General features: G+C 47.7%; 3 pseudogenes; all 3 read right to left on the bottom strand.

Annotated features, from left to right (window-relative positions):
* Nucleotides 1-890: 890 nt before the first annotated feature.
* Nucleotides 891-3,244, bottom strand: LOC129737479 (NADH-ubiquinone oxidoreductase chain 2-like; annotated as a pseudogene).
* Nucleotides 3,245-6,996: 3,752 nt separating this feature from the next.
* On the bottom strand, nt 6,997-7,635 carry LOC129737481 (NADH-ubiquinone oxidoreductase chain 2-like; annotated as a pseudogene).
* A 13,330-nt stretch (nt 7,636-20,965) lies between these two features.
* Nucleotides 20,966-21,858, bottom strand: LOC129737480 (NADH-ubiquinone oxidoreductase chain 2-like; annotated as a pseudogene).
* Nucleotides 21,859-22,168: the final 310 nt, after the last annotated feature.

Raw genomic sequence — 22,168 nt, 5'->3', positions numbered from 1 at the left:
AGGAGTACGGATCATACGAATAGGGGAGTTGGATATTGCGATAAGGCAGGGGGGGTTATGTTAATGGCTGTTGTGTTAAAGTTGATGGCCCCTAAGATGGAAGACACACCTGCGAGGTGTAGGGAGAAGATGGCTAGGTCTACTGAGGCGCCAGCATGGGCTAGGTTGCCTGCTAGGGGCGGGTATATGGTTCATCCTGTTCCGACTCCAGCTTCTACTGTGGAGGACGCTAGGAGCAGTAGGAAGGACGGAGGAAGTAGTTCAGAAACTGATGTTGTTTATGCGGGGGAATGCTATGTCTGGGGCTCCAATTATAAGGGGGACTAGTCAGTTTCCAAACCCTTCGATTATAATGGCTATAACTGTGAAGAAGATTCTTACGAAGGCATGGGCGGTGATGATGACATTGTAGATTTGGTCGTCTCCTAGGAGAGTTCCTGGTTGGCCAAGTTCTGCTCGAATAAGGAGGCTGAGGGCGGTACTCGGCTATGCCTGCCCATGCTCCGAAGAGTAGGTATAGGGTGCCGATGTCATTGTGGTTTGTTGAAACTAGTCATCGGTTGATGAAGGTCACGGGTCAGGTGGCTGAGTGTTTAGGCGTTAGGCTGTAGTCCTTTTTACAGAGGTTGAATTCCTCTTCTTATCGACTCTGTGGTGAAGTTCATGTTGAGTTGCAAACTCATTGATGTACGCTGAGAGTGTGCCGGAGTCTGGTAGACAGAAGCTCGTTGGTTTGAGCGTCTAGCTGTTAATTAGAAGTTTATGGGATTGAGGCCCGTCTGTCTAGGCTTATCGTGGAGGCCCTAGCTGAATTAGAGTATCTGCGTTGCATTTAGATGGTGCAGGTTTAGTGTCCTGCGGGCCTTAGTGGTGCGGGCAGAAACTAAGAGGATTTAACTCTTATTTAAGGCTTTGAAGGCCTTCGGTTTAAGTGGGCGGTTATCCTAAGTTTCTTAGGTGATGGTTAAGATTGTGGGGGAAAGGGGGAGGAGAAGGATTGATAGGGAAATTAGGGCAGCAGTTGGCGTGTTTGTAGGTTTGTTATTGTATCATTGCTTTATGAAATTTGTGGTGTTTGGTGGGAGTGTGATTGTGGAGCAATATGCAAGGCGTAGGTAAAAAAATAGGCCTAATAGGGAGAGTATTGAGATAATTATGGCCGTGGTTGATATCTCTTGTTTAGTTAATTCTTGAATGATGAGTCATTTTGGTAAAAAGCCAGGGAGTGGGGGCAGGCCGGCTAGGGATAGTAGTGCTAGCGTCAAGGATGCGTTTAGCGATGGTATTTTTGTTCAGGAGGTTATTATTGTGGATAGTTTTAATGAGTTGGTTGTGTTGAGGGCTAAGAAAATGGAGGCAGTTATCAGGGAGTATAGGTAGAAGGATATTATTGTTAGTTTGGGGTTGTATATGAGGATAATGGTCATTCAGCGTAGGTGGGCGATTGATGAGAAGGCTAGGATTTTTCGAATTTGTGTCTGGTTGAGTCCTATTCACCCTCCGACAGCTGCGGATGCGATGGCCATGGTTGTTAGCAGGAGTGGGTTTAGTGAGGGGGCAGTTAAGAATAAAATAGTGATGGGGGGGAGTTTTATTAATGTGGAGAGGAGTAGGGCGGTGGTTATGGGTGAGCCTTGCATGACCTCTGGGAATCAGAAATGGAAGGGTACTAGTCCTAGTTTTATTGCTACTGCTATAGTCAGTAGGAGGGAGGCTACTGGTTGGGTTAATTGGGTAATGTCTCATTGTCCGGTGAGCTGTGCGTTGATTGTGCTCGAGAAAAGGATTAGTGCGGAGGCGGTTGCTTGGATGAGAAAGTATTTGATTGCAGCTTCGACAGCTCGAGGATGATGTGATTTTGAAATGAAGGGGATAATGGCAAGGGTGTTGATTTCTAATCCAGTTCAGGCTAGTATTCAATGGTTGCTTGAAATTGTAATGGTTGTTCCCAGTAGAAGACTTAAGGAGAATATTAGTTTTGTGAGCGGGCTCATTTAGTAGAGGAAGGGGTTAAACCATCATTTTCGGGGTATGGGCCCGATAGCTTTATGTTTAGCTGACCCTACTAGGAAGTAATATAAGGGAAGTATGGAGGGTTTTGATCTCTTCTGTGCAGGTTCAATTCCTATCTTCCTAAGGTTTTGCAAGGAAATGAGAGGATTGGTAGACCTCTATGTTCACTTTATCATAGTGACCCTTAGGTGTTCAGGCACATTTCCTTATGCAGGCGTGTTTTAAGCGGGAGGGAGGCCTGCATAGCAGATTGGTATGCTGGTGTGTCATAGGCATAGAGCTAGTGTTAGCGGTAGGAAGTTTTTTCAGAGAAGGTGTATGAGTTGGTCGTAACGAAATCGTGGGTATGAGGCGCGAATTCAGAGAAAGCCAAAGGAGAGGAGGAGGGTTTTTGTGGCGAGGATTATTGGGAATAGTTCTGGGGGGAGGCCTAGGGAGCTTGGGTTGATGAAAAGAATGGCGGTGAGTGTGTTTATTAATATAATGTTTGCGTACTCAGCTAGGAAGAATAAGGCGAATGGACCTGCGGCGTATTCTACATTGAAGCCTGAGACTAGTTCGGATTCCCCCTCTGTCAGATCGAATGGGGCGCGGTTGGTTTCAGCAAGGGTGGAAATGTATCATATTATTATGAGGGGTCAGGTGGAGAAGATTAGGTATAGGGGTTCTTGGGTGGTGGCAAGGGTGTTTAGGGTATAGTTTCCACTTAGTATGATTATGGAGAGGAGGATGATAGCTAGTGTTACTTCGTATGAGATGGTCTGTGCGACTGCTCGGAGGGCGCCGATTAGGGCGTATTTTGAGTTTGAAGCTCAGCCCGATCATAAAATTGAATATACTGCTAAGCTTGACATGGCTAAGAGGAATAGTAGGCCCAGGTTCAAGTCTGCAAGAGAGAAGGGTAGGGGGAGAGGGGTTCAAATTGAAACTGCAAGAAGGAGGGCTAGTATTGGGGTTAGGGTGAAGAGTAGGGGGGAGGAGGTTGATGGTCGGATGGGTTCTTTGGTGAATAGTTTTACACCATCTGCTACTGGTTGTAGGAGTCCAAAGGGGCCAACAATGTTTGGGCCTTTTCGGGCTTGCATGTAGCTTAGGACTTTTCGTTCTACTAGTGTTAGGAAGGCTACGGCGATTAAGATTGGAAGAGCATAGGCTAAGAATATGGTAAGGTGCATTAGGGGTGTTGGTTGGGTCATGGTTGAGTTGTGGGGAGCTAGGGAGAGGATTTGAACCTCTAATTAAAGGGTTTAAGCCTTTTGCATTTGCCAGGCTTTGCTACACTAGCGGCCCTTTTTTAGGGGTTTGGGGTGGGTAGTCCCTTGAGCAGTTTAGTTGAGGTCATTGCTTGGGGAGGGGGGCGTGCCGGGGAGTATTGGCCCCACCTTTCCGGTCCTTTCGTACTGGGAAAGGTTTATCATAGATAGAAACCGACCTGGATTGCTCCGGTCTGAACTCAGATCACGTAGGACTGTTAATCGTTGAACAAACGAACCTTTAATAGCGGCTGCACCATTGGGATGTCCTGATCCAACATCGAGGTCGTAAACCTCTCCGTCGATGGGGGCTCTTGGGAGAGATTGCGCTGTTATCCCTGGGGTAGCTTGGTCCATTGTTCAACTGTGTTGGGTCTGGTTGCTGTTTGCACGTTGATGGGTGGTTCTTGGTTAAGATGGGTTGTCTTATTTTTGGAGGGTGTGTTTTACTCCAAGGTTGCCCCAACCGAAAAATTATGAGCCAATGTTGTGAGGGGGTAGTGTGCCTGGTAGGTTTAAGTTTGGTGCGTGATGGCCATTGATTTTTAAGTTCCACAGGGTCTTCTCGTCTTATGTGCTTATTCCTGCTTTTGCACAGGAAGATCAATTTCGCTGATTATCTGTAAGAGACAGTTAAGACCTCGTTTAGCCATTCATACAGGTCCCGATTTATGAGACAATTGATTGCGCTACCTTTGCACGGTTAGGATACCGCGGCCGTTTAATGTGGTGTCACTGGGCAGGCATCACCTCCAATACTTGTTAAGCTGGAGGCTATGTTTTTGGTAAACAGTCGGGCCTTGTGTTTGCTGAATTCCTTTTACAGATTTTAATCTTTCTAGTGGGCGCACCTGGGTTGGGTTAACAGTGTATTGGAATGTTTGGTCTTGTTGTGGTTGGGAACATTAATTTTTCTGTTAATGGTACTTGTTACTAAGTTTGCGCTCGAGAGGTAGTAGATTACCTAGTTACTCATTTTAGCATTAGCTCTTCTATTGCTTATAGATTGACCTGCTAGTTTTGAAGGGAGTCGTGCTGCTTTTGTATTTTTTTACATGGAGCTTTGACGCACTCTTTGTTGGTGGCTGCTTGAGGGCCTACAATTTTTAAAGCTTTATAAGTTATCCGCTAATGAAGGCTGTATTCTTTATTAAAGGAGCTGTACCCCCTTTAAATAGCTCTTAGCTCATTTCAATTTGGGTTGATTGGGGTCCTTGAGGGAGAGACTAAGGGTGAACTTAGATTCGTTTTGCAGGTAACCAGCTATCACCCAGCTCGGTTGGCTTTTCACCTCTACTGACAAGTCGTCCCACTCTTTTGCAACAGAGACGGGTTCGCTCGGGGGTAGCTGCTTGTAAGTAGCTCGCATGGGTTTCGGGGTGGCAAGCTTAAGTTCGCTTTGCTTGGTTGTTCTTGCTAAACCATGATGCAGGAGGTAAAAGGGTATATCTTTGCTGTTTATTGCTTGAGGTTTCATTTTTATTTCATCTATCCCTTGCGGTACGGAGCTCTATTGCGCCAGTGGGCCTTTTCTATCGCCTATACTAAGGCAGGAGAATGTTTTGGCTTAGTGATGGGGAAGGGTGAATTTTTGATTAGTCTTCGGGTGTTGTGGCTGGGCTAGAGGAGGCTCAGGGTGATCTGGTTGGTGGCAGATATCTCTCAGGTGTAAGCTGAGTGCTTTAGTCTTGTAGCTACACCCTGATATGCTAAGTACACCTTCCGGTACACTTACCTTGTTACGACTTACCTCATCTTTGGCTATAGTGGTGGGTTAGTTATCTGGGGTTGGTAGCTTGTGAGGAGGGTGACGGGCGGTATGTACGTGCCTCAGGGCCAACTTAAAGTAGGCTTATGTTATCCTGCTTTACTGCTAAATCCGCCTTCTGGAAACAATTTCATGTCTCCTTCCGTTGGAGTGTTCTATATTAGAAAATGTAGCCCATTACTTCCACTTCGTAGGCTATACCTTGACCTGTCGTGCTAACGGGGTGGTTATTGTGCTCACTGTGCGCCCTTCAATTAGGGTGAGCTGGCGACGGCGGTATGTAGGCTGTATTCTGGCGAGAAGTGGTAGGGTGTAGCGTGGGGTGTCGTTTACAGAACAGGCTCCTCTAGGTGGGTTTGGGGCACCGCCAAGTCCTTAGAGTTTCAAGCGTTTGTGCTCGTAATTCTCGGGCGGATGTGCTATGGTACGATGAACATCAGGATTTAGGGCTAGGCATAGTGGGGTATCTAATCCCAGTTTGGACCCTAGCTTTCGTGGGGTTTGGTCCGTCGGATATACTAGGATCATTTTTAAGTTGGCCTTAGGGATATCTTGGGCTTATGACAGCTCAGTTATGTTTTGGTTATTCCTAGTTATTATGACAGGTTCTAGTCCACTCTTTACGCCGTGTGACTGTTGGCTCGGGTTTCTTGTATGACCGCGGTGGCTGGCACAAGATTTACCAACCCTAAGGCTGCTATGACTAAGTCAAGCTTGCGCTTATTGCTTAATGTTAATTACTGCTGAGTGCCCGTGGGGGTGTGGCTGAGCAAGGCGTCTTGGGCTACAGTTGATGGTGTGTGCCTGATGCCTGCTCCTTTAGTCTTGGCAAGAGGTTTAGGGCATCTACACTGGACCGCAGATACTTGCATGTATATGTCTAGCAGGGGCCAACTGTAAGGCTAGAACTAAGTCTTTTGTCCCTGGGTTTTATATTGCACACCATCTTGGCATCTTCAGTGCCATGCTTTGGACTGTAAGCTACGGGGACGTTTATCTCATCTATTTCGTTTATTTTGTTTATCTCATCTATTTCGTTTATTTTGTTTATCTCATCTATTTCGTTTATTTTGTTTATCTCATCTATTTCGTTTATTTTGTTTATCTCATCTATTTCGTTTATTTTGTTTATCTCATCTATTTCGTTTATTTTGTTTATCTCATCTATTTCGTTTATTTTGTTTATCTCATCTATTTCGTTTATTTTGTTTATCTCATCTATTTCGTTTATTTTGTTTATCTCATCTATTTCGTTTATTTTGTTTATCTCATCTATTTCGTTTATTTTGTTTATTTTGTTTATTTTGTTTATTTTGTTTATCTCGTTTATTTTGTTTATTTTGTTTATTTTGTTTAATAGTTTTTGTTTGTTTGCCTTATTGGCTATTTGGGTATTTGTGGTTGCATTTAGATGGTGCAGGTTTAGTGTCCTGCGGGCCTTAGTGGTGTGGGCAGAAACTAAGAGGATTTAACTCTTAGTTAAGGCTTTGAAGGCCTTCGGTTTGGTAGGCAGGGGATCCTAAGTTTCTTAGGTAACGGTCAGGATTGCGGGAGAAGGGGGGAGAAGGAGGACTGACAGAGAAATTAAGGTAGCAATTGGTGTGCCTGTGGATTTGTTATTGTATCATTGTTTTATGAAGCTTGTAGTGTTTGGTGGGAGTGTGGAGCAATATGCAAGGCGTAGGTAGAAAAATAAACCTTGTAGGGAGAGTATTGAAATAATTATGGCTGCGGTTGATATCTCTTGCTTAGTTAGTTCCTGGATAATGAGTCATTTTGGTAAAAAGCCAGGGAGTGGGGGCAGGCCGGCTAGGGATAGTAGTGCTAGCGTCAAGGATGCGTTTAGTGATGGTATTTTTGTTCAGGAGGTTATTATTGTGGATAGTTTTGAGGAGTTGGTTGTGTTGAGGGCTAAGAAAATGGAGGCGGTTCTTAAGGAGTATAGGTAGAAGGTTATTAATGTTAGCTTGGGGTTGTATATGAGGATGATGGTTATTCAGCCTAGGTGGGCGATCGATGAGAAAGCTAGGACTTTTCGGATTTGTGTTTGGTTAAGTCCTGTTCGCCCTCCGATGGCTGCGGATGCAATGGCCACGGTTGTCAGTAGGAGTGGGTTCAGTGAGGGGGCAGTTAAGAAAAGAAGAGTGAGTGGGGGGAGTTTTATTCATGTAGAGACGAGTAGGGCAGTGGTTATAGGTGAGCCTTGTATGACCTCTGGACATCAGAAGTGAAAGGGTACTAGGCCTAGTTTTATTGCGACTGCTGTAGTTAGTAGTAGGGAGGCTGTTGGGTGGCTTAGTCGCGGAATGTCTCATTGTCCGGTGAACTGTGCGTTGATTGTGCTTGAGAAGAGGATTAATGCGGAGGCGGTTGCTTGGACGAGAAAGTATTTGATTGCAGCTTCCATAGCTCGAGGGTGGTGTGATTTTGAAAGGAAGGGGATAATGGCAAGGGTGTTGATTTCTAGTCCAGGCCAGGCTAGCAGTCAGTGGTTGCTTGAAATTGTGATGGTTGTTCCTAGTAGAAGGCTTAAGGAGAACGTTAGTTTTGTGACGGGGCTCATTTAGTAGAGGAAGAGGTTAAACCATCATTTTCGGGGTATGGGCCCGATAGCTTTTGTTTAGCTGACCCTACTGGGAAGTAATATAAGGGGAGTATGGAGCGCTTTGACCTCTTCTGTGCAGGTTCAATTCCTGTCTTCCTAAGGTTTTCAACGGAGACAATGGGATTCGGACATAGAGACGGTCTCCGGTTCACCTCAAACAGGAGAACTGAATGCAGTTGTTCGTGTTTTCCGAGAATGGAATGTACCACTCCACCTTGTTACTGATTCTGCTTATGTTGCAGGTATTGTTCCACGAGCTGAAGCTTCTGTGCTGCGGAGTGTTTCGCATTCACAACCCTTTACCCTGTTACAGGAACTTATTTTCCTTTTGGACTCTCGATCTGCGCCTTATTTTGTTATGCATATTAGGTCTCATACCTCGCTACCTGGTTTTCTTGCAGAAGGCAATCGACGAGCTGACCTATTGCCGTGACCAGTTCAAGTACTGCCAGACCGTATTGCACAAGCTAAGCGAAGGCACTCTTTTTTTCCATCGAAACGCTGGAGCTCTTAAGCGACAGTTTGGCCTTGCTGCTCAACAAGCATCAAGTATTATTGCTGTCTGTCCCGACTGTCAAAAACATTCTTTCCCATCAGTTGCTGCAGGAGTTAATCCTAGAGGATTACAAAGCCTACCGTTATGGCAAACAGATGTCACGCATGATTCTGAATTTGGTAGCCTTAAATATATCCACTCTTCCATTGATACATTTTCAGGTGCCTTGGTTGCCTCGTGTCACACAGGAGAAAAGGCACGAGCTGTTCGTAGACATTTAATGCGTGCTTTTGCTGCTTTAGGTATTCCCTTAAGCTGGACCGTTATCGGTCTTTATCTTTACGTTTCAACAACTGTAAAAACCTCTTTTGCCCTATGGGGTAGAACTCACATTACCGGCATTGCTCATTCCCCCACCGGTCGATCTCTCATTGAAGGGTCTCATCGGTCTCTGAAACGTTTATGACAACAACAAAAAGGGGGAATGGGCATGGCTATTCCCGAGGAACGGTTACAGAAAGCGTTGTATGTTTTTAATTTTTTGAATTGTTCTTGAATAGATAACGACCCACCGATAGGTCGACGTTTCACTGCAGCTACCTCCGTCGAGGCACGGGTTAAAGGCCCGGTATCGGTCCGAGATGCAGAAACAGGTAAAATTATGGGACCATATCCTCTTGTTACACGGGGAAAAGGTTATGCTTGTGTCTCTACAGAAAAAGGACCTCGATGGATCCCAGCGAAGAATGTAAGACCTTTCCGTGAACCTTTACCGCAGGCAGCCGATACCGACACCGACGCTACAGAATGAAATAAAAACTGTGTGAGGATTACTGTTTTGCATTAATGTTAGATACCCAAAATCAGGACATAGGATATAGATTTCGCTTTTTACAGCGCCTAGAACGAGCACTATCACCCTGGATCAAGCCACTGAACAGAGGTAATACTCTCGGACCAAGCGGGGGAACGGGACGACTCATTGTCCATGGAACGATGATTCCATTGACACTGATAAGGGGAAGGGAGGATTCATAATGAGAGAACAACTAGGTATTATGAAGGAGAACAGGAACTCGGGGAAGAAGGGGCAACAGAGCAGAGGTGATGAGGTGTTTGTCACATCCATAGGATGTCTTGGCATGCTTAATCGAACTTGCAGGAGACAAATTGTGTGGCCAGGTGGATGGCACCCCTTGGTTATGAACCTCATCCATAGCATCCTTGAAAAGTCAGCATTATTTTTTTTGGTGCGGAGAAGGAAGGATTCTCTTGGTTATAGCTGGAGAGGCATAGAAGTGAGTCTTTTCAATGTTTCATGAGCACAATGCTCTCTTCTCAAAGCAGAGGAATGCTTGTGCTCTGCTGAAGAGCAGAAGTGCTTGTAGCTGACCGCTGGTGAGTCAGTGCCAATAGTGGCAGTAGGCAGTTACTTAGGGCACGAGACAGAAGCGGTGGCCTGTCCTACCTGGCCCTATATATTATAATATAAAATAATGTACATCCATACATATATAGATAGATATAAAAGATATAATTCTTTTTAGATCCACGGGACGGATTACGCAATAATCAAGGCTGACCACCAATTCCACCGACACCTCATTGGCAAGAAAGCAGCTAAACGGTAAGTGGAGTGCCTTTCTAGTCCTTCCCATGCTCACACTCTTCGTGTTTAGTAGATGGTATCAGGGGCTCTGTAGCTCACCCAGTGTGCTGTCTCCATCACATTTCCTCTGCTTTTCTGGAGTGGTGGTGGTACAAGGAGAGAAATGGGCCGTGAGGCCTTGCGATGGCTTGAACGGGTGAAAGTACCTTGGGAGCCTGAACAGTAGTGGAATTACTTTGATGTGTCCTGGAGGAATTTTTTTTTTTTTTTTTTTCCACACGTTGCTCTGTGCGAATGACAGTTTAGCAGCCAGTTGTGGGTGGTGGAAATGTGCTTGGTGAGCTTCTCCCTGTAGAGGAATGAAGGCGGTGGGTTGATTAGCATTGATAACACGCAGCTGTGGCCTTGCCTCAGAGGCAGTGGGTTGATTGACATGGGCGATGTGCAGGTGTAGCTGGTTCCCGCTAAGGGGTTAAATAGCCCTGTGGCTTGTGGGAGAGGGTGTCAGCTGGAGGAGGAGCAGTGTGGTCTGGCCTCTGGAGGAAGGTGCTACAGCACCGGCAGTAGAATATGGCCAACGCTAAAGCCTTGTTGCGGTCTGCTAGTTTGATAGCACTGCAACGTGTCCCCAGCCAAGAGTTTGGGGTAGAAAGGAACGATTATCCTCTGCTCTAAATGTGATACTGTTTGGGGAAGAAACACGCCTGGCTCTGACAAGGGAACAATGGGCTCTGTAGATGCCACGGTATTTACTTGGACAGGCTCTCGTGTGGCACAGGTCTGCTCTCGCTGAACTCCAGGGGGAAGAGGCAATTTCCCCTGGCTCAACCCTACCCCACCGAGCCCTTCCCAGAGGCGGCTTTACTTCTTCATCAGCCTCTGAGCAGTGATAATCCAGGTGCCTTGCTTCCAGGTCTTTGCCTAGCAGACGGCGTCACCACAGTCCTTGCCTCGAAGTGAACAGGATGAAGGATCTGTACAAGGTGTCTGTGCGCATTCCCCCGGACAACGAGAAGAGCAACCCGATCAGAATGGAAGGAGACCCACAGGGGGTCCCACAGGCCAAGAGCGAGCTGCTGGAACTCGCTTCCCGTATGGTGAGTGGGTAGGACGTGATGTTTGGGAGACTGCAGGGTTTGGGCTCTCGTGTTCCCTTGTAACCTTCTGGTGCGAGTGTGTGCCCCTTGCCCACGGAGCACTTGGATCTCATGACAAGTGCAAGTTCCTCTTCACAAATGTCTTCCCCTGTTCCCTCGGGTAGCCCTTCTCTGTCAACGCAGAGTGAATTTGGTCTGGAGAAAAGAGGGACAGTGCTGGCAAGTAAACCGTCGGGCAGCAAACCGCTAAGTCAAAGTAGATGGCTCTCCGGCTGAACACTCAGTGTGCCCTCTGTTCCCGTCAGGAAAATGAACACGCTGCGGACCTAATCGTTGAGCAGAAATTCCACCGGACCATCACTGGGCAGAAAGCTGAGCGGATCTGGGAAATCCGGGAGCAATTCCCAGAGGTAAGGCTTTGTAGGAGAGGAGGAATCCAGAGGGGTTCTTTCCTACATGGGTAGTAGGCCTGTCGTCACAGAAGTCGTAACTTTAGTGGCTCTGTAGCGCAAGTGTCTGAGAAGATAGTTCTTTTAGCCAGAGGCCGCTAACACGGTTCCCCTTTTCTGAATGGGAAAAGGGCATGTGTAGGATCCCCCCAACCTTTGCATGTGTCTGACACAAGGGTTCTTGCTTTTGCTTGAGCTAACTCTAAATGACCGCTCCTGCAGGTTATCATCAACTTCCCAGACCCTGCACACAAGAGTGACATCGTCCAACTCCGAGGTCCCAAAAACGAGGTGGAGAAGTGCACCGAGTACATGCAAAAGACGGTGGCAGACCTGGTAAGGAGGTCTTCTGCCTGCACTTCCCTCCTCCGTGCCTGGATAACCCTGGGGCAAAGCAGAGCTCTACTGGCTTGGGTAGAGCTAAAACACCTCAAGAGGAGGGAGCTGTCGACGCTGTTTTGGCTGAATGGAGGCAGGGGGTAGTACCTGTTATGGGAAGGCTATAGGGGAACGTCCTTGCCTTTGTTTAGTCTTACAAGTCCCTCGTATAGAGAACTTCCTTGGGTCTAAGCCTCTTTTCAAAAGCTCGTTTATCAGAGTTCCTGAAGTCGGGCCTCCCTTGCCACGACAGTGTAATCTTCAGTTCTCCCTTCCTTTCTCCCTTAGGTTGAAAACAGCTTTTCTATTTCTGTCCCCATCTGCAAACAGTTCCACAAGAACATCGTAGGGAAAGGAGGTGCCAACATCAAGAAGGTGAGATATTGCTCCTAACTCAAGTGCTCGTGATGATCACTGCCTGCAGCAAAATCCCACTGGATGCTCTCTCCTGCCCATTGGTGATGTCCAATATAGCCTGCGAGGGTTTTTCTTCTGACATGGGACACTTCTGAGATGATTTTTTTTTTTTTTTTCTTTATGGCAGATCCGTAAAGAAAGCAACACCATAATTGATCTCCCAGCAAAGAACAGCAACTCGGAGACAATTGTTATCACAGGCAAGAGGGCAAACTGTGAGGCTGCTCGCCACAGGATAACATCACTTTGGAAGGACCTACAGAAGATGTGCATGTGGCTCAGGAACCGATTGAAGCCATGCTCAAGGAACTGGTGAGCTGGAGTTACTAGTTCCAGTAAGAAACTGGGGGAAGAAGGGGCAACAGAGCAGAGGTGATGAGGTGTTTGTCACATCCATAGGATGTCTTGGCATGCTTAATCGAACTTGCAGGAGACAAATTGTGTGGCCAGGTGGATGACACCCCTTGGTTATGAACCTCATCCATAGCATCCTTGAAAAGTCAGCATTATTTTTTTTGGTGCGGAGAAGGAAGGATTCTCTTGGTTATAGCTGGAGAGGCGTAGAAGTAAGTCTTTTCAATGTTTTATGAGCACAATGCTCTCTTCTCAAAGCAGAGGAATGCTTGTGCTCTGCTGAAGAGCAGAAGTGCTTGTAGCTGACCGCTGGTGAGTCAGTGCCAATAGTGGCAGTAGGCAGTTACTTAGGGCACGAGACAGAAGCGGTGGCCTGTCCTACCTGGCCCTATATATTATAATATAAAATAATGTACATCCATACATATATAGATAGATATAAAAGATATAATTCTTTTTAGATCCACGGGACGGATTACGCAATAATCAAGGCTGACCACCAATTCCACCGACACCTCATTGGCAAGAAAGCAGCTAAACGGTAAGTGGAGTGCCTTTCTAGTCCTTCCCATGCTCACACTCTTCGTGTTTAGTAGATGGTATCAGGGGCTCTGTAGCTCACCCAGTGTGCTGTCTCCATCACATTTCCTCTGCTTTTCTGGAGTGGTGGTGGTACAAGGAGAGAAATGGGCCGTGAGGCCTTGCGATGGCTTGAACGGGTGAAAGTACCTTGGGAGCCTGAACAGTAGTGGAATTACTTTGATGTGTCCTGGAGGAATTTTTTTTTTTTTTTTTTTTTCCACACGTTGCTCTGTGCGAATGACATTTTAGCAGCCAGTTGTGGGTGGTGGAAATGTGCTTGGTGAGCTTCTCCCTGTAGAGGAATGAAGGCGGTGGGTTGATTAGCATTGATAACACGCAGCTGTGGCCTTGCCTCAGAGGCAGTGGGTTGATTGACATGGGCGATGTGCAGGTGTAGCTGGTTCCCGCTAAGGGGTTAAATAGCCCTGTGGCTTGTGGGAGAGGGTGTCAGCTGGAGGAGGAGCAGTGTGGTCTGGCCTCTGGAGGAAGGTGCTACAGCACCGGCAGTAGAATATGGCCAACGCTAAAGCCTTGTTGCGGTCTGCTAGTTTGATAGCACTGCAATGTGTCCCCAGCCAAGAGTTTGGGGTAGAAAGGAACGATTATCCTCTGCTCTAAATGTGATACTGTTTGGGGAAGAAACACGCCTGGCTCTGACAAGGGAACAATGGGCTCTGTAGATGCCACGGTATTTACTTGGACAGGCTCTCGTGTGGCACAGGTCTGCTCTCGCTGAACTCCAGGGGGAAGAGGCAATTTCCCCTGGCTCAACCCTACCCCACCGAGCCCTTCCCAGAGGCGGCTTTACTTCTTCATCAGCCTCTGAGCAGTGATAATCCAGGTGCCTTGCTTCCAGGTCTTTGCCTAGCAGACGGCGTCACCACAGTCCTTGCCTCGAAGTGAACAGGATGAAGGATCTGTACAAGGTGTCTGTGCGCATTCCCCCGGACAACGAGAAGAGCAACCCGATCAGAATGGAAGGAGACCCACAGGGGGTCCCACAGGCCAAGAGCGAGCTGCTGGAACTCGCTTCCCGTATGGTGAGTGGGTAGGACGTGATGTTTGGGAGACTGCAGGGTTTGGGCTCTCGTGTTCCCTTGTAACCTTCTGGTGCGAGTGTGTGCCCCTTGCCCACGGAGCACTTGGATCTCATGACAAGTGCAAGTTCCTCTTCACAAATGTCTTCCCCTGTTCCCTCGGGTAGCCCTTCTCTGTCAACGCAGAGTGAATTTGGTCTGGAGAAAAGAGGGACAGTGCTGGCAAGTAAACCGTCGGGCAGCAAACCGCTAAGTCAAAGTAGATGGCTCTCCGGCTGAACACTCAGTGTGCCCTCTGTTCCCGTCAGGAAAATGAACACGCTGCGGACCTAATCGTTGAGCAGAAATTCCACCGGACCATCACTGGGCAGAAAGCTGAGCGGATCTGGGAAATCCGGGAGCAATTCCCAGAGGTAAGGCTTTGTAGGAGAGGAGGAATCCAGAGGGGTTCTTTCCTACATGGGTAGTAGGCCTGTCGTCACAGAAGTCGTAACTTTAGTGGCTCTGTAGCGCAAGTGTCTGAGAAGATAGTTCTTTTAGCCAGAGGCCGCTAACACGGTTCCCCTTTTCTGAATGGGAAAAGGGCATGTGTAGGATCCCCCCAACCTTTGCATGTGTCTGACACAAGGGTTCTTGCTTTTGCTTGAGCTAACTCTAAATGACCGCTCCTGCAGGTTATCATCAACTTCCCAGACCCTGCACACAAGAGTGACATCGTCCAACTCCGAGGTCCCAAAAACGAGGTGGAGAAGTGCACCGAGTACATGCAAAAGACGGTGGCAGACCTGGTAAGGAGGTCTTCTGCCTGCACTTCCCTCCTCCGTGCCTGGATAACCCTGGGGCAAAGCAGAGCTCTACTGGCTTGGGTAGAGCTAAAACACCTCAAGAGGAGGGAGCTGTCGACGCTGTTTTGGCTGAATGGAGGCAGGGGGTAGTACCTGTTATGGGAAGGCTATAGGGGAACGTCCTTGCCTTTGTTTAGTCTTACAAGTCCCTCGTATAGAGAACTTCCTTGGGTCTAAGCCTCTTTTCAAAAGCTCGTTTATCAGAGTTCCTGAAGTCGGGCCTCCCTTGCCACGACAGTGTAATCTTCAGTTCTCCCTTCCTTTCTCCCTTAGGTTGAAAACAGCTTTTCTATTTCTGTCCCCATCTGCAAACAGTTCCACAAGAACATCGTAGGGAAAGGAGGTGCCAACATCAAGAAGGTGAGATATTGCTCCTAACTCAAGTGCTCGTGATGATCACTGCCTGCAGCAAAATCCCACTGGATGCTCTCTCCTGCCCATTGGTGATGTCCAATATAGCCTGCGAGGGTTTTTCTTCTGACATGGGACACTTCTGAGATGATTTTTTTTTTTTTTTTCTTTATGGCAGATCCGTAAAGAAAGCAACACCATAATTGATCTCCCAGCAAAGAACAGCAACTCGGAGACAATTGTTATCACAGGCAAGAGGGCAAACTGTGAGGCTGCTCGCCACAGGATAACATCACTTTGGAAGGACCTACAGAAGATGTGCATGTGGCTCAGGAACCGATTGAAGCCATGCTCAAGGAACTGGTGAGCTGGAGTTACTAGTTCCAGTAAGAAACTGGGGGAAGAAGGGGCAACAGAGCAGAGGTGATGAGGTGTTTGTCACATCCATAGGATGTCTTGGCATGCTTAATCGAACTTGCAGGAGACAAATTGTGTGGCCAGGTGGATGACACCCCTTGGTTATGAACCTCATCCATAGCATCCTTGAAAAGTCAGCATTAATTTTTTTGGTGCGGAGAAGGAAGGATTCCCTTGGTTATAGCTGGAGAGGCATAGAAGTCAGTCTTTTCAATGTTTCATGTGCACAATGCTCTCTTCTCAAAGCAGAGGAATGCTTGTGCTCTGCTGAAGAGCAGAAGTGCTTGTAGCTGACCGCTGGTGAGTCAGTGCCAATAGTGGCAGTAGGCAGTTACTTAGGGTACGAGACAGAAGCGGTGGCCTGTCCTACCTGGCCCTATATATTATAATATAAAATAATGTACATCCATACATATATAGATAGATATAAAAGATATAATTCTTTTTAGATCCACGGGACGGATTACGCAATAATCAAGGCTGACCACCAATTCCACCGACACCTCATTGGCAAGAAAGCAGCTAAACGGTAAGTGGAGTGCCTTTCTAGTCCTTCCCATGCTCACACTCTTCGTGTTTAGTAGATGGTATCAGGGGCTCTGTAGCTCACCCAGTGTGCTGTCTCCATCACATTTCCTCTGCTTTTCTGGAGTGGTGGTGGTACAAGGAGAGAAATGGGCCGTGAGGCCTTGCGATGGCTTGAACGGGTGAAAGTACCTTGGGAGCCTGAACAGTAGTGGAATTACTTTGATGTGTCCTGGAGGAATTTTTTTTTTTTTTTTTTTCCACACGTTGCTCTGTGCGAATGACATTTTAGCAGCCAGTTGTGGGTGGTGGAAATGTGCTTGGTGAGCTTCTCCCTGTAGAGGAATGAAGGCGGTGGGTTGATTAGCATTGATAACACGCAGCTGTGGCCTTGCCTCAGAGGCAGTGGGTTGATTGACATGGGCGATGTGCAGGTGTAGCTGGTTCCCGCTAAGGGGTTAAATAGCCCTGTGGCTTGTGGGAGAGGGTGTCAGCTGGAGGAGGAGCAGTGTGGTCTGGCCTCTGGAGGAAGGTGCTACAGCACCGGCAGTAGAATATGGCCAACGCTAAAGCCTTGTTGCGGTCTGCTAGTTTGATAGCACTGCAACGTGTCCCCAGCCAAGAGTTTGGGGTAGAAAGGAACGATTATCCTCTGCTCTAAATGTGATACTGTTTGGGGAAGAAACACGCCTGGCTCTGACAAGGGAACAATGGGCTCTGTAGATGCCACGGTATTTACTTGGACAGGCTCTCGTGTGGCACAGGTCTGCTCTCGCTGAACTCCAGGGGGAAGAGGCAATTTCCCCTGGCTCAACCCTACCCCACCGAGCCCTTCCCAGAGGCGGCTTTACTTCTTCATCAGCCTCTGAGCAGTGATAATCCAGGTGCCTTGCTTCCAGGTCTTTGCCTAGCAGACGGCGTCACCACAGTCCTTGCCTCGAAGTGAACAGGATGAAGGATCTGTACAAGGTGTCTGTGCGCATTCCCCCGGACAACGAGAAGAGCAACCCGATCAGAATGGAAGGAGACCCACAGGGGGTCCCACAGGCCAAGAGCGAGCTGCTGGAACTCGCTTCCCGTATGGTGAGTGGGTAGGACGTGATGTTTGGGAGACTGCAGGGTTTGGGCTCTCGTGTTCCCTTGTAACCTTCTGGTGCGAGTGTGTGCCCCTTGCCCACGGAGCACTTGGATCTCATGACAAGTGCAAGTTCCTCTTCACAAATGTCTTCCCCTGTTCCCTCGGGTAGCCCTTCTCTGTCAACGCAGAGTGAATTTGGTCTGGAGAAAAGAGGGACAGTGCTGGCAAGTAAACCGTCGGGCAGCAAACCGCTAAGTCAAAGTAGACGGCTCTCCGGCTGAACACTCAGTGTGCCCTCTGTTCCCGTCAGGAAAATGAACACGCTGCGGACCTAATCGTTGAGCAGAAATTCCACCGGACCATCACTGGGCAGAAGGCTGAGCGGATCTGGGAAATCCGGGAGCAATTCCCAGAGGTAAGGCTTTGTAGGAGAGGAGGAATCCAGAGGGGTTCTTTCCTACATGGGTAGTAGGCCTGTCGTCACAGAAGTCGTAACTTTAGTGGCTCTGTAGCGCAAGTGTCTGAGAAGATAGTTCTTTTAGCCAGAGGCCGCTAACACGGTTCCCCTTTTCTGAATGGGAAAAGGGCATGTGTAGGATCCCCCCAACCTTTGCATGTGTCTGACACAAGGGTTCTTGCTTTTGCTTGAGCTAACTCTAAATGACCGCTCCTGCAGGTTATCATCAACTTCCCAGACCCTGCACACAAGAGTGACATCGTCCAACTCCGAGGTCCCAAAAACGAGGTGGAGAAGTGCACCGAGTACATGCAAAAGACGGTGGCAGACCTGGTAAGGAGGTCTTCTGCCTGCACTTCCCTCCTCCGTGCCTGGATAACCCTGGGGCAAAGCAGAGCTCTACTGGCTTGGGTAGAGCTAAAACACCTCAAGAGGAGGGAGCTGTCGACGCTGTTTTGGCTGAATGGAGGCAGGGGGTAGTACCTGTTATGGGAAGGCTATAGGGGAACGTCCTTGCCTTTGTTTAGTCTTACAAGTCCCTCGTATAGAGAACTTCCTTGGGTCTAAGCCTCTTTTCAAAAGCTCGTTTATCAGAGTTCCTGAAGTCGGGCCTCCCTTGCCACGACAGTGTAATCTTCAGTTCTCCCTTCCTTTCTCCCTTAGGTTGAAAACAGCTTTTCTATTTCTGTCCCCATCTGCAAACAGTTCCACAAGAACATCGTAGGGAAAGGAGGTGCCAACATCAAGAAGGTGAGATACTGCTCCTAACTCAAGTGCTCGTGATGATCACTGCCTGCAGCAAAATCCCACTGGATGCTCTCTCCTGCCCATTGGTGATGTCCAATATAGCCTGCGAGGCTTTTTCTTCTGACATGGGACACTTCTGAGATGATTTTTTTTTTTTTTCCCTTTGTGGCAGATCCGTAAAGAAAGCAACACCAAAATTGATCTCCCAGCAAAGAACAGCAACTCGGAGACAATTGTTATCACAGGCAAGAGGGCAAACTGTGAGGCTGCTCGCCACAGGATAACATCACTTTGGAAGGACCTACAGAAGATGTGCATGTGGCTCAGGAACAGATTGAAGCCATGCTCAAGGAACTGGTGAGCTGGAGTTACTAGTTCCAGTAAGAAACTGGGGGAAGAAGGGGCAACAGAGCAGAGGTGATGAGGTGTTTGTCACATCCATAGGATGTCTTGGCATGCTTAATCGTACTTGCAGGAGACAAATTGTGTGGCCAGGTGGATGACACCCCTTGGTTATGAACCTCATCCATAGCATCCTTGAAAAGTCAGCATTATTTTTTTTGGTGCGGAGAAGGAAGGATTCTCTTGGTTATAGCTGGAGAGGCGTAGAAGTGAGTCTTTTCAATGTTTCATGAGCACAATGCTCTCTTCTCAAAGCAGAGGAATGCTTGTGCTCTGCTGAAGAGCAGAAGTGCTTGTAGCTGACCGCTGGTGAGTCAGTGCCAATACTGGCAGTAGGCAGTTACTTAGGGCACGAGACAGAAGCGGTGGCCTGTCCTACCTGGCCCTATATAATATATATATGTATGTATGTGCGTACAATATTATATATATATAAAATTCTTTTTAGATCCACGGGATGGATTACGCAGTAATCAAGGCTGACCACCAATTCCACCGACACCTTATTGGCAAGTGTGAAGAGGAAGATGAAGCCCAAGGCTCACAGTATCGGTGGATCTCATTTGATGGTGCCTCCGTGTGGTGTGGCTAGTCAGCTGAATACCTGAATGCCGGTTGGGATGGCGATGATTATAGTGGCGGAGATGAAGTATGCTCGGCTGTCTACGTCTATTCCGACAGTGAATATGTGGTGGGCTCATATGACAAAGCCCAGGAATCCAATCGATAGTATAGCTCAGACTATTCCTATGTAGCCGAATGGTTCTTTTTTGCCTGCGTAATACGTTACAACATGTGAGATGATTCCAAAGCCGTGAAGGATTAAGATGTAAACTTCCTGGTGGCCAAAGAATCAGAACAGGTGCTGGTAGAGAATGGGGTCTCCCCCTCCAGCGGGGTCAATGAAAAGTGTTTAGGTTTCGGTCGGTCAGTAGTATGGTGATGCCGGCGGCCAGGACTGGAAGTGAGGGCACTAGGAGTACGGATCATACGAATAGGGGAGTTGGATATTGCGATAAGGCAGGGGGGGTTATGTTAATGGCTGTTGTGTTAAAGTTGATGGCCCCTAAGATGGAAGACACACCTGCGAGGTGTAGGGAGAAGATGGCTAGGTCTACTGAGGCGCCAGCATGGGCTAGGTTGCCTGCTAGGGGCGGGTATATGGTTCATCCTGTTCCGACTCCAGCTTCTACTGTGGAGGACGCTAGGAGCAGTAGGAAGGACGGAGGAAGTAGTTCAGAAACTGATGTTGTTTATGCGGGGGAATGCTATGTCTGGGGCTCCAATTATAAGGGGGACTAGTCAGTTTCCAAACCCTTCGATTATAATGGCTATAACTGTGAAGAAGATTCTTACGAAGGCATGGGCGGTGATGATGACATTGTAGATTTGGTCGTCTCCTAGGAGAGTTCCTGGTTGGCCAAGTTCTGCTCGAATAAGGAGGCTGAGGGCGGTACTCGGCTATGCCTGCCCATGCTCCGAAGAGTAGGTATAGGGTGCCGATGTCATTGTGGTTTGTTGAAACTAGTCATCGGTTGATGAAGGTCACGGGTCAGGTGGCTGAGTGTTTAGGCGTTAGGCTGTAGTCCTTTTTACAGAGGTTGAATTCCTCTTCTTATCGACTCTGTGGTGAAGTTCATGTTGAGTTGCAAACTCATTGATGTACGCTGAGAGTGTGCCGGAGTCTGGTAGACAGAAGCTCGTTGGTTTGAGCGTCTAGCTGTTAATTAGAAGTTTATGGGATCGAGGCCCGTCTGTCTAGGCTTATCGTGGAGGCCCTAGCTGAATTAGAGTATCTGCGTTGCATTTAGATGGTGCAGGTTTAGTGTCCTGCGGGCCTTAGTGGTGTGGGCAGAAACTAAGAGGATTTAACTCTTAGTTAAGGCTTTGAAGGCCTTCGGTTTGGTAGGCAGGGGATCCTAAGTTTCTTAGGTAACGGTCAGGATTGCGGGAGAAGGGGGGAGAAGGAGGACTGACAGAGAAATTAAGGTAGCAATTGGTGTGCCTGTGGATTTGTTATTGTATCATTGTTTTATGAAGCTTGTAGTGTTTGGTGGGAGTGTGGAGCAATATGCAAGGCGTAGGTAGAAAAATAAACCTAGTAGGGAGAGTATTGAAATAATTATGGCTGCGGTTGATATCTCTTGCTTAGTTAGTTCCTGGATAATGAGTCATTTTGGTAAAAAGCCAGGGAGTGGGGGCAGGCCGGCTAGGGATAGTAGTGCTAGCGTCAAGGATGCGTTTAGTGATGGTATTTTTGTTCAGGAGGTTATTATTGTGGATAGTTTTGAGGAGTTGGTTGTGTTGAGGGCTAAGAAAATGGAGGCGGTTCTTAAGGAGTATAGGTAGAAGGTTATTAATGTTAGCTTGGGGTTGTATATGAGGATGATGGTTATTCAGCCTAGGTGGGCGATCGATGAGAAAGCTAGGACTTTTCGGATTTGTGTTTGGTTAAGTCCTGTTCGCCCTCCGATGGCTGCGGATGCAATGGCCACGGTTGTCAGTAGGAGTGGGTTCAGTGAGGGGGCAGTTAAGAAAAGAAGAGTGAGTGGGGGGAGTTTTATTCATGTAGAGACGAGTAGGGCAGTGGTTATAGGTGAGCCTTGTATGACCTCTGGACATCGGAAGTGAAAGGGTACTAGGCCTAGTTTTATTGCGACTGCTGTAGTTAGTAGTAGGGAGGCTGTTGGGTGGCTTAGTCGCGGAATGTCTCATTGTCCGGTGAACTGTGCGTTGATTGTGCTTGAGAAGAGGATTAATGCGGAGGCGGTTGCTTGGACGAGAAAGTATTTGATTGCAGCTTCCATAGCTCGAGGGTGGTGTGATTTTGAAAGGAAGGGGATAATGGCAAGGGTGTTGATTTCTAGTCCAGGCCAGGCTAGCAGTCAGTGGTTGCTTGAAATTGTGATGGTTGTTCCTAGTAGAAGGCTTAAGGAGAACGTTAGTTTTGTGACGGGGCTCATTTAGTAGAGGAAGAGGTTAAACCATCATTTTCGGGGTATGGGCCCGATAGCTTTTGTTTAGCTGACCCTACTGGGAAGTAATATAAGGGGAGTATGGAGCGCTTTGATCTCTTCTGTGCAGGTTCAATTCCTGTCTTCCTAAGGTTTTCAACGGAGACAATGGGATTCGGACATAGAGACGGTCTCCGGTTCACCTCAAACAGGAGAACTGAATGCAGTTGTTCGTGTTTTCCGAGAATGGAATGTACCACTCCACCTTGTTACTGATTCTGCTTATGTTGCAGGTATTGTTCCACGAGCTGAAGCTTCTGTGCTGCGGAGTGTT

Source organism: Falco cherrug, chromosome 16 (assembly GCF_023634085.1).
Source record: "Falco cherrug isolate bFalChe1 chromosome 16, bFalChe1.pri, whole genome shotgun sequence".
In the NCBI taxonomy this organism is placed as follows: Eukaryota; Metazoa; Chordata; class Aves; order Falconiformes; family Falconidae; genus Falco; species Falco cherrug.
The sequence above is the reverse complement of the archived record's forward strand: the minus strand, read 5'-3'. Positions and strand labels throughout refer to the sequence as shown.